Here is an 11,573-nt window from a genome sequence, read left to right as displayed (position 1 = left end):
GTGAGCCAAGATGGCACCATTGCACTCCAGCCTAGGCAACAAGAGCAAAGCTCCATCTCAAAAAAAAAAAAAAAAAAAAAAAAATGGAATACATGGGCTTGCTGCCTAACTTGACCTGTGGAGAGGCTTAAGAAGGGGATCTCCTGGCTGGCATGGTGGCTCACACCTGTAATCCCAGCACTTTGGGAGGCTGAGGTGGGCGGATCACCTGAGGTCAGGAATTTGAGACCAGCCTGGCAAACATGGTGAAATCCCATCTGTATTAAAAATACAAAATTAGCTGAGAATGGTGGCATGTGCCTGTAATTCCAGCTACTAGGGAGGCTGAGAATTGCTTGAACCCGGGAGGCAGAGGTTGCAGTGAGCCGAGATTGTGCCCATCCTGGGCCACAGAGTGAGACTCTGTCTCCAAAAATAAAAAAAAAAAAAAAAGGGGGATCCCCAGATGGAACTGCACACCGCAATATCTTGAATGTCTTAACCAGGCTTGTTCTATATTTTTCTCCTCTTTAGCTCTTTTGGTGATGGTTACATATCTTTTCATCACAGGCCGCATTCGCTTCTGTCTTAGACCAGCTTGTAGCCTTCCTTTGTGAACAGGGTAAGAGAGTAGGATCCTTCCCCTTCCCCACGTGTGTCACTTGGGGTCTTTACAGTTTTGACATTCACATTACATTTAGAGGCTGGACATCAGAAAAGATACCTGTAACTCCAAGCTGTACCTCTACTGCCCAAATATCAGGGAACTTTTAAGAGGTGAGGGGTCAGTGCTGTACATTTCAGCTTTTCCAGAACCATAATATCATCATCTGAGAGCCTGGAGGGCAGACACTAACACCCATGTTTTGCCCTCTCCTGGCCTCCCCACTACTCATTACAGGGAATGGGTGTTTACGGTTGACAAGAGGAGGGGGCCCAACCATGAGGGCATCAGATAGAATTTGCCATGTGGAAGGGGGCTCACCTGATCAACTTTGTGTCATTGATACAGTCTATGTCAGGACATCGGGAGCATCTCCTAAGACTCTGAAAGTCAGGCTATATCTGTCTTCATTACTTTAACCCACTGGCCTCCGGGAAGCCCTAGTTTACTGACAGGGTGTGGTAGCCAGAATAATGGCCTCCCAAAAATGTTCACACCCGAATCCCCAGAACCTGTGACTATGTCACTTTACCTGACAAAATGTAGATGTGGCTATGTTAATCAAGGTCCTTTAGATAGAGAGATTATCCTGTTTTATCTTGGTAGGCACACTCTGATCACATGAGTCCTTGAAAGGGAGAACCTTTCCCATCATGGGAAGGAAGAGATTCGGTGAGGGAAGGAGGGCCAGAGAGACGCCACAGGAGAAACACTCAACCCATAGGTCCTGATTTTGAAGGTGCAGGAGGAGGACCATGAGCCAAGGAATGCAAGAAGCCTCTGAGAGCTGGAAAAGGCAAGGAAGCAGATTTTCCCCTTCAGCATCCAGAAAGGAACCAGCCCTGCAGACACCTTGACTTTAGCCCAGTGAGACCTGTGTCGACCTGATCTCCACAACTGTAAGATAATAAATTTGTATTGTTTAAGCCACCAAGTGTGTAATTTATTAGAGCAGCAAGAGTTTCGTGAACTGTGGAGGAAGCATGATGTAATAGAAAGAATAGGGAGACTGGTTAAAGAGACCAGCCTTGCCACAGTATGTGACTTTGGGCAAGTGACAGTTTTCCATCTGTAAAATACAAGATAGTCTGACCTCAATCAAGAGTATGATTGCTGGAGACACACTAGGTGTGGACTTTACAAACGCCTCTTTAAAATCTGTCACAAAGGCTTCAGAGTCAGGAGGGAGAAAAATGGGCCACCTGATTGCACCATGAGGGAGACTTGGATTTCTTTGATCACTGAAGCCAAAGAGTACAGATAGGTCTTCGGTGACTTGCCCCAGGCCTCTCCTTGGTCCTGCCTCAAATGGTGACACAGAAAGCACGTTCTCTGTGCTAATGGCACAGAGCTGAAAAGCAAATACATCAAAAGGCCAACTCAAGATTCAAGCCTTGCAACAAGGCAAAATGATGGCTCCAAACCACAGAATGAAATGTCATAAAAATAATAACAGCAGGACAGGCACGGTGGCTCACGCCTGTTATCCCTTGGGAAGCCAAGGTGCACAGATCACAAGGTCAGAATTTCGAGACCAGCCTGGCCAATATGGTGAAACCCCGTCTCTACTAATAATACAAAAATTAGCCGGGCATGGCGGCGCACACCTGTAGTCCCAGCTACCCAGGAGGCTGAAGCAAAAGAATCGCTTAAACCCGGGAGGCAGAGGTTGCAGTGAGCCAAGATGGTGCCACTGCACTCCAGCCTGGGTGACAGAGCGAGACTCTGTCTCAAAAATAATAATAATAATAATAATAATAATAACAGCAAAGTCAGGCACAATGGCTCATGCCTATAATCCCAAGGCTTTGGGAAGCTGAGGTGGGAGGATCACTTGGGCCTAGGAATTCGAGACCAGACTGGCCAACACAGCGAGACTCCATCTCTACAAAAAATTTAAAAATTAGGCAGGTGTGATGGCACATGCTTATGGTCTCAGCTTCTTGGGAGGCTGAGTGGGGAGGATTGTTTGAGCCAGGAGGGCGAGGCTGCTGTGAGCCATGTTTGTGCCACTGCACTCTGGCCTGGGCAGCAGTGAAACCCTCCCTCAAAAAATAAATGAATCAAAATTAAAATTAAAAAAAGATAATACAGCAAGCATTTATTGAAAAATGAAATTTGGAATTCAAAAAATAAATTGCATAAGCATAGGATGGAGGGAGTCCTGGGTTAACAATTGTTTATGTAACAAAGTTTGAGGAGAAAGGCAGTTATTATTTTACACTTGAAGGGATCTTAGAGAGCCCAGCCTGCTTATTTTACAAATTGGGAAACTGAACTCAGCAGGCTGTAAGCGCCTTATAAACTGACCCAGTGACTGGAAAGAAGCTTGTGACAAAAGGCTGCCACATAGAACTGTAGCCCCCTTACCAAATACATCTAACATTGTGCTAGCCACACCTATAGCCCTTTTTGTTTTGTTTTGTTTTTTACTTTGTGTTTTTTATCCCATACTTAAATACTACCTATAGCCCTTTTTAAGCAGGCAAACCCCTGCTGATGAGGCAGCCCTAGTCCCCAGAAATTGTGTCTTGTGACCTCCAACCCCTTTGACCTCAGCTGATTAAAATTAGCAAGCGAGGCCTGGCGCAGTGGCTCACACCTATAATCCCAGCTCTTTGGGAGGCCGAGGCAGGCGGATCACCTGAGGTCAGGAGTTCAAGACCAGCCTGGCCAACATGGCGAAATCCCGTCTCTACTAAAAATACAAAATTAGCTGGGCATAGTGGTACATGCCTGTAATCCCAGCTACTCAGGAGGCTGAGGCAGGAGAATAGCTTGAACCCAGGAGGCGGAGCTTGCAGTGAGCCGAGATTCCACCACTGCACTCCAGCCTGGGTGACAGAGCAAGACTCCGTCTCAGAAAAAAATGGGTTAAAAAGACAAATTTATAAAGGCCAGGCCCAGTGGCTCACGCCTATAATCCCAGCACTTTGGGAGGCTGAAGTCGGTGGATCACGACCAGCCTGACCAACACGATGAAACCCCATCTCTACTAAAAATACAAAAATTAGCCGGGCATGGTGGCACATGCCTGTAATCCCAGCTACTCGGGAGGCTGAGGCAGGAGAATCACTTGAACCTGAGAGGCGGAGGTTGCAGTGAGCCAAGATCACACCACTGCACTCCAGCCTGGGCGACAAAGGGAGACTCTGTCTCAAAAATAATAATAGGCTGGGCGCGGTGGCTCACGCCTGTAATCCCAGCACTTTGGGAGGCCGAGGCGGGCGGATCACGAGGCCAGGAGATCGAGACCATACTGGCTAACATGGTGAAACTCCGTCTCTACCAAAAATACAAAAAAAGAAGCCAGGCATGGTGGCGGGCGCCTGTAGTCCCAGCTACTCGGGAGGCTGAGGCAGGAGGATGGCGTGAATCCGGGAGGCGGAGCTTGCAGTGAGCCGAGATCGCGCCACTGCGCTCCAGCCTGGGCGACAGAGCGAGACTCCGTCTCAAAAAAAAAAAATAATAATAATAATAATAATAATAATAATAATAAATTTAATTTAATAAAAATATAAAATGAGCAAGTGGGCCTCTGCCTAAGGCTGGCCAGTCCATGGACAAGCCAGCGACCTGGACATCAGGATGAGTTTATCAAATGCCAATTTTCAGGAATTTAAGTGGGAAAATATGGAGATGACCGCTGAGTTGGCAGTGGGAGTTAAAGATGAAAGGATGTATAGAGAGCATCTACCTTGACCCACAGAATTCTCCATACCTAGCGATCGTGCCTGGCTACTCCTAGCTCACATACTTAGTGGGGAGCGATTACCCTGGCAGAGGTGACTGAAACTGATTGCCTGATTATCATGAGGGGTTAGGGCTGCTGCTACATACTGTAGGAATGTCCAGGCACACCTCATTTTATTGCACTTCACTTATTACGCTTCACAGATACTGAGTTTTTTACAGGTTGAAGGTTTATGGCAACCCTGTGGCAAGCAAGTCTACTGGTGCCATTTTCCAACAGCACGTGCTCACTTCGTGTCTCTGTGTCATCATATTTTGGTAATTCTTAAAATATTTCAAACTTTTTTCATTATTTTTGTATCTGTTATGGAGATCTGTGATCAGTGATTTTTGATGTTAATATTGTCATTGTTTTGGAGCACCACGAACCATACCTATAAGACATTGAACTTAATAAAAGTTGTGTGTGTTCTGACTGCTCCACTGACTGGCTGTTCCCTGTCTTGCTCCCTCTCCTTGGGTCTCTCTATTCCCTGAGACACAACAATCTTAAAATTAGGCCAGTTAATAACCCTACAATGGTCTCTAAGTGTACAAGTGAAAGGAAGAGTTGCATATCTCTCACTTTACATCAAAAGCTAGAAAGGATTAAGGTTAGTGAGGAAGGCATGTCCAAAGCCAAGACAGGCCAAAAGCTAGGCCTCTTATGCCAGTTAGCCAAGTTGCGAATGCAAAGGAAAAGTTCTTGAAGGAAATTAAAAGAGCTACTCCAGTGAACACAGAAATGATAAGAAAGCAAAACAGTCTTATTGCTGATATGGAGAGCGTTTGAGTGGTCTGGATAGAAGATCAAACCAGCTACAACATTCTCTTAAGCCAAAGCCTAATCCAGAGCAAGACCCTAACTCTCTTCAATTCTCTGGAGGCTGAGAGAATTCAGGAGGCTGCAGAAGAAAAATCTGAAGCCAGCAGAGGTTGGTTCCTGAGGTTTAAGGAAAGAAGCCAGCTCTATAACATAAAAGTGCAAGGTGAAGCAGCAAGTGCTGATGTAGAAGCTGCAGCAAGTTATCCAGAAGATCTAACTTAGATCATTGATGAAGGTGGCTACACTAAACAACAGATTTTCAATGCAAACTAAACAGCCTTTTATTGGAGAAGAGGCCATCTAGGACTTTCATAGCTGGAGAAGAAAAGTCAGTGCCTGGCTTCAAATCTTCAAAGGACAGGCTGACTCTCTTGTTAGAGGCTAATGCAGCTCGCGGCTTTAAGGTGAAGCCAGTGCTCATTTACCATTCTCAGAATCCTAGGGCCCTTAAGAATTATGGTAAATCTATCCTTCCCGTGCTCTATACATGGAAGAACAAAGCCTGGATGACAGCACATTTGTCCACACAGTTTAGTGAATATTTTAAGCCCACCATTGACACCTACTTCTCAGAAAGAAAATTCCTTTCAAGATATTACTGCTCATTGGCAATGTGCCTAGTCACCCAAGATCTCTGATGGAGATTAACGTTGTTTTCACGCCTAACTTCCATTCTGTAGCCCGTGGGTCAAGAAGTAATTTTGACCTTATTTAAGAAACACATTTTGTAAGGCTACAGCTGCCATAGGGATTGCTCTCATGGATCTGGGCAAAGTAAACTGAGAACCTTCTGAAGAGGATTCGCCATTCTAGATACCATTAAAAACATTCACGACTCATGGGAGGGGGTCAAAATATCAACATTAACAGGAGTTTGGAAGAACTTGATTTCAACCCTCATGGATGACTTGGAGGAGTTCAAGACTTCAATGGAGGAAGTAACTGCAGCTCTGATGGAAACTGCAAGAGAACTACAGTTAGAAATGGAGTCTGAAGATGTGACTGAATTGGTGCAATCTCATGATCAAACTTGAACAGATGAGGAATTGATTATTATGAATGAGCAAAGAAAGTGGTTTCTTAAGATGGAATCTACTAGTGAAGATTATGTTGAAATGACAACAAAGGATTTAGAATATTCTATAAACTTAGTTGATAGAGCAGTGTCAGGGTTTGCGAGGATTGACTCCAATTTTGAAAGTTCTGCTGTGCATAAAATGCTACCAAACATTGCATGCTACAGAGAAATCTTTCGTGAAAAGAATCAATGTGGCAAACTTTATTGTTGTCTTATTTTAGGAAATTGCCAGAGCCACTCCAGCCTTCAGCAACTACCATCCTGATCAGTCAGCAGCTACCAACATCAAGGCAAGACCCTCTACTGGCAAAAAGATTATGATTCACTGAAGGCTCAGATGATCATTAACATTTTTTAACAATAAGGTATTTTTTAATTAAGATATTACATTGTTGTTTAAGGTATAATGCTACTGCACACTTAATAGACTACAGTATAGTATAAACATTACTTTTTTTTTTTGAGATGGAGTCTCGCACTGTCTCCCAGGCTGGAGTGCAGTGGCACAATGTCAGCTCACTGCAAGCTCCGCCTCCTGGGAGTTCAGCTACTCCCGAGTAGCTGGGACTACAGGTGCCCGCCACCACGCCCGGCTAATCTTTTTGTATTTTTAGTAGAGAGGGGATTTCACCGTGTTAGCCAGGATGGTCTCAATCTCCTGACTTCGTGATCTGCCCACCTCGGCCTCCCAAAGTGATCGGATTACAGGCGTGAGCCACCACGCCTGGCCTTTTTTTTTTTTTTGAGATGGAGTCTCACTCTGTTGCCCAGGCTGGAGTGCAATCTCAGCTCACTGCAACCTCCACCTCCCGGGTTCAAGCGATTCTCCTGTCTCACCCTTCCAAGTAGCTGGGATTACAGGCATGCACCACCAGGCCTGGCTAAATTTTTTTTGTATTTTTAGTAGAGACAGGGTTTCACCATGTTCCCCAGGCTGGTCTCAAACTCCTGGGCTCAAGCAATTCACCCACCTCGGCCTCCCAAAGTGCCAGGATTACAGGCAAGAGCCACTGCGCCGGGCTAAACATAACTTTTATATGCATTGGGAAACAAAAAAAAATCCTGTGATCGTTGCAGTGACCTCAAACCCGAACCCACAATATCTCTGAAGTATGCCTGTATCTGCATGTTAGGGGATTCATGGGTGCCCCTTGGTGTTCCATGCTCAGTGATATATTGGGCAACTTTAACCACCACAGCCTGGAAAGAACCCAGTTATCAGAAGGCTCAGAAATGAAGGTCTGGCTCACCCACTGGGCAAGTAATTCAGTCCAGCAAGAAGTACTGCTTGAGAGTGAGGGGAGTCTAGTGTGGACGGAAGGGGAGGAAAATGAAGAATGTCAGTTGCAGTCTCAGAACCAACCACAGCACTGGGGATTTTAGCTTGTCCCACTGATGCTCCTGTGATAAGTTTTTGTGCCTCTTTTTTTTTCTTTTTTAATCAGAGTCAGCGTCTCACTCTGTCACCCAGGCTGGAGTACAGTGGTTCGACCATAGATCACTGTAGCCTCAAACTCCTGGGTTCAGGTGACCCTCCCACCTTAGCCTCCCAAGTAACTAGGACTACAGGCACTCACCATCACACCAGACTAATTTTGTTGTTGTAGAGACAAGGTTTCGCTATGTCGACCAGGCTGGCCTTGAACACCCGGCCTTAAGCAATCCTCCTGCCTCAGCCTCCCAAACTACTGAAATTACAGGCATGACTCACTCTGCCTGGCTTCTTCTTTTTAAAAAAGAGACAGGGGTCTTGTTATGTTGCCCAGGCTGGACTTGAACTCCTGGGCTCCAGCAATCCTCCTGCCTTGGCCTCCGAAGTATCTGGGACTACAGGCACATGCTACCAGGGCCAGCTTATTCCTCTTCTTCCTCCTCCTTTTTAAAGAAACTATGACCTGGGCGGGGCGTGGTGGCTCACGCCTGTAATCCCAGTACTTTGGGAGGCCGAGGCCGGTGGATTACGAGGTCAGGAGATCGAGACCATCCTGGCTAACATGGTGAAACCCCATCTCTACTAAAAATACAAAAAAAATTAGCTGGGCGTGGTGGCAGGCGCCTGTAGTAAGAAACAGTGACAGCATGAATTTAACACAAGACATAAGTGGATCTGAGCAATGCTCGCTGCTCGGCAGATACTGTCAGTGCCTCAGCCATTTCTCCTCAGGCCTCACCGCTGGCTGCACATAAGCCCAGAGGCTAAGGGCAGGCCTGCAGCTCCTTGCCTGAAGCTTTTCTCTGGTGGGTGAGCAGAGCAGAGGGCCAGGAGTGCTGGAGAATCCATGCCTCCCCCTACAAAGCAGCTCTCAGACAAAGACTGGTGGGAACTGGTGTATGAATACACCAGCAACCTCACCCTGGGAGTGGGAGAGTAACTGTGTGGGCGCATGTTCTACACTGGCTCTCAGAGTTCCCCACTGGTTTTAAGCTCCAGTTTTTCGCCATGCATGTAAGTGGTATCTTTTTTTGTTTTTTGTTTTTTTGAGACAGGATCTTGCTCTGTTGCCCAGGCTGGAGTGCAGTGGCATGATCACTGCTCGCTGCAGCCTCAACCTGCTGGGCTCAAGTGATCCTCCCAGTTCAGCCTCCCAAGTAGCTGGGACTAAAGGCATGCACCACAATGCCTGGCTAATTAAATTTTTTTTTTTTTTTTTTTTTTTTTTTTAGAGATGGGGGTCTCTCTAGTTGCCCAGGTTGGTCTCGAACTCCTGGGCTCAAGCAATCTTCCTGCCTGGGCCTCCCAAAGTACTGGAATTACAGACATGAGCCTCCGCGCCCGGCACGCATCTCATTTTTACTTTAAGCTGCATGTCCCTGATTCGTAGTGAATTTGAGCGTATTTTCATGTTTCTTAACCATTTGGATTAGCTCTTCAATTGAGGTTAGAATCCTTTGTGTATATTTTTCTATCCCCCCAGAATTTTATTTTGAAACATTTAAAGCTTAAAGGAAAGTTGAAAGAATATCATGAACACTTGTATATCCTTCATTTAGTATGTCAGTCAAGGCCCATCAGAGAAGTAAAACCACTAGCATATGCATATGTATGTATGTTTATATATACATACACACACATACATATTTTTTCAATTAAGAGATTTAGTACACAGAATTGCTCTTATTTGGTACAGAGAATTGCTCAATTATGCATGTGTGGGAGCAAGCTCAACAGTCTCTGAAAGGTGTTGTCTTTGCTTCTGCTGCTGGAGCTCGGATTCTGCAGGCCAGGCAGCCAGGAAGGGAAGATGGGCAAAAGTGGGACAGAGCAAGGATAAGCCAGAACCCGTGAACATAGACTGGAACCCAAGTCTGTCTCTCCCCGCCTCCACCTTTGATGACGCAAATGTCCTGCCACAGAAGGTGTGCTTTTACCCACCATGCTCTGCTGCTACATGGGTATGCAAGCCCTGCTAGTGCACAGTCCCAGCGTATGGTAGCACTCAGTAAGGAGAGCTAGATGTTCAGTTCCATTGATTATGTCAGCCCACTTTCTCCAATGACTTGAATTGTCATGTTTTTGTATACACAATCATCTCGTTTGGGATTCTCTGTTTTATTCCACTGACTAATTTTTCCCCTTTGCTTTATTCATTTGATTAAGTGGCCTTATAATATGTTATCATATTTGGTAAAGTGAATTTCTTTTCTTTTTTTTTTTTTTGGAGATGGGAGTCTTGCCCTGTCGCCGCCCAGGCTGGAGTGCAGCGGCGCGTCTCAGCTCACTGCAACCTCCACCTCCCGGGTTCAAGCTATTCTCCTGCCTCAGCCTCCTGAGTAGCTGGAATTACAGGCATGTGCCATCACGCCCGGCTAATTTTTGTATTTTTGTAGAGAAGGGGTTTCGCCATGTTGGCCAGCCTGGTCTTGAACTCCTGACCTCAAGTGATCCCCCCGCCTCAGCCTCCCAAAGTGCTGGCATTACAGGTGAGAGCCACCGCGTCCGGCTGCTAAAGTGAATTTCTCTATTTTTTCTCACTATTTTCCCTATCAAAATCTTTGTATTTTTAAAAAATAGTTTTTTCTTTGCTTGTTCTTTGTTTTACTAGTTGGAATTATACACTTTAATTTTTGGAGAACTGACACTTTTTATGATATTTTCTCTTCCCAAAAGGATATGGTTAATTTTCTGTTTGTTCCCATCTTGTTTTATAGTGTTTAATAATATTTTACTGTATAACTTTATTCATATGAATACTTATGTGTTTCTTGATTAAATATGAGTAAATGTATGTACCATATCATAGTGGTTACAAGGGAAGTATCTGCCAAACTGCCAGGGTTCAAATCCCAGCTCTGAGATTTTACCAGCTATTAATAGTAATCTGGGGCTAAATCACTTAATCTGTGTGTTCCTCAGTGTTCTCTTCTGTAAAATAAGAACAATAATAGTGGCTAGACGCAGTGGCTCACACCTGTAATCCCAGCACTTTGAGAGGCCGAGGCAGGTGTATCGCTTAAGCCCAGGAGTTCGAGATAAACCTGCGCAACATGGCAAAACACCCGTCTCTACAAAAAATACAAAATAATAATAATAATAATAGTAATCTGTTTCAAGAGGATGTTGTGAGGCTTGATTGAGTTGATACAAAGTGCTAAGAATCGTTCATGGCATTATGGTGGCTATCATTATTATCCTAAGAATTTTTTTTTCTGAGTAGCTTCATTATCTATATATTATCCTAAGAATTTTATAACTTTGTAACTCTAAATTGAAACTGCTTCCATTTTCAATTCAATATGCTTATTGCTAGAGGAAAAACAATTTATTTTCATTATATTTATCTTGTATCCAGTCAGCCCTCCAAATTATATTGCTTTTTACTATGGTTTTTTATTTTTACTAGTCTTTTGGTTTTTCTGGTACAATCATGTCAGCAGCAAAAAAGATAATATTATAATTTCTTTTCAGATGAGCATAACAATTCATTGTCTTGTTTTACTGAATTTGGTAAAACTTCCAAGATATGTCAAATAATAAGGATAATAGCAGGCATTTCTGTCTAAATTTTTATTTTAATGGAAGTGGTTTCAGTGTTTCACCATTGAGAACCATATTTGCTTTTAGGTTTTAGTAACTAGTCTTTATTATATTTAAGCAGTTTTCCTCTTTTTCTTTTTTACTTAGAGTTTTTATTGGGAATAGTATCAAGCTGTACTAGCTTTACAATTAAATCTTGGAGCCTTTCTTCGTTTTCTATACTCTTGACCAGTTTAAATGGCATAGAACGGCTGGGCACGGTGGCTCACGCCTGTAATCCCAACACTTTGGGAGGCCGAGGCGGGCGGATCACGACGTC

This window comes from Pan paniscus, chromosome 11, assembly GCF_029289425.2.
Source record: "Pan paniscus chromosome 11, NHGRI_mPanPan1-v2.0_pri, whole genome shotgun sequence".
Lineage (NCBI taxonomy): Eukaryota > Metazoa > Chordata > Mammalia > Primates > Hominidae > Pan > Pan paniscus.
Note: the sequence above shows the minus strand (reverse complement) of the source record.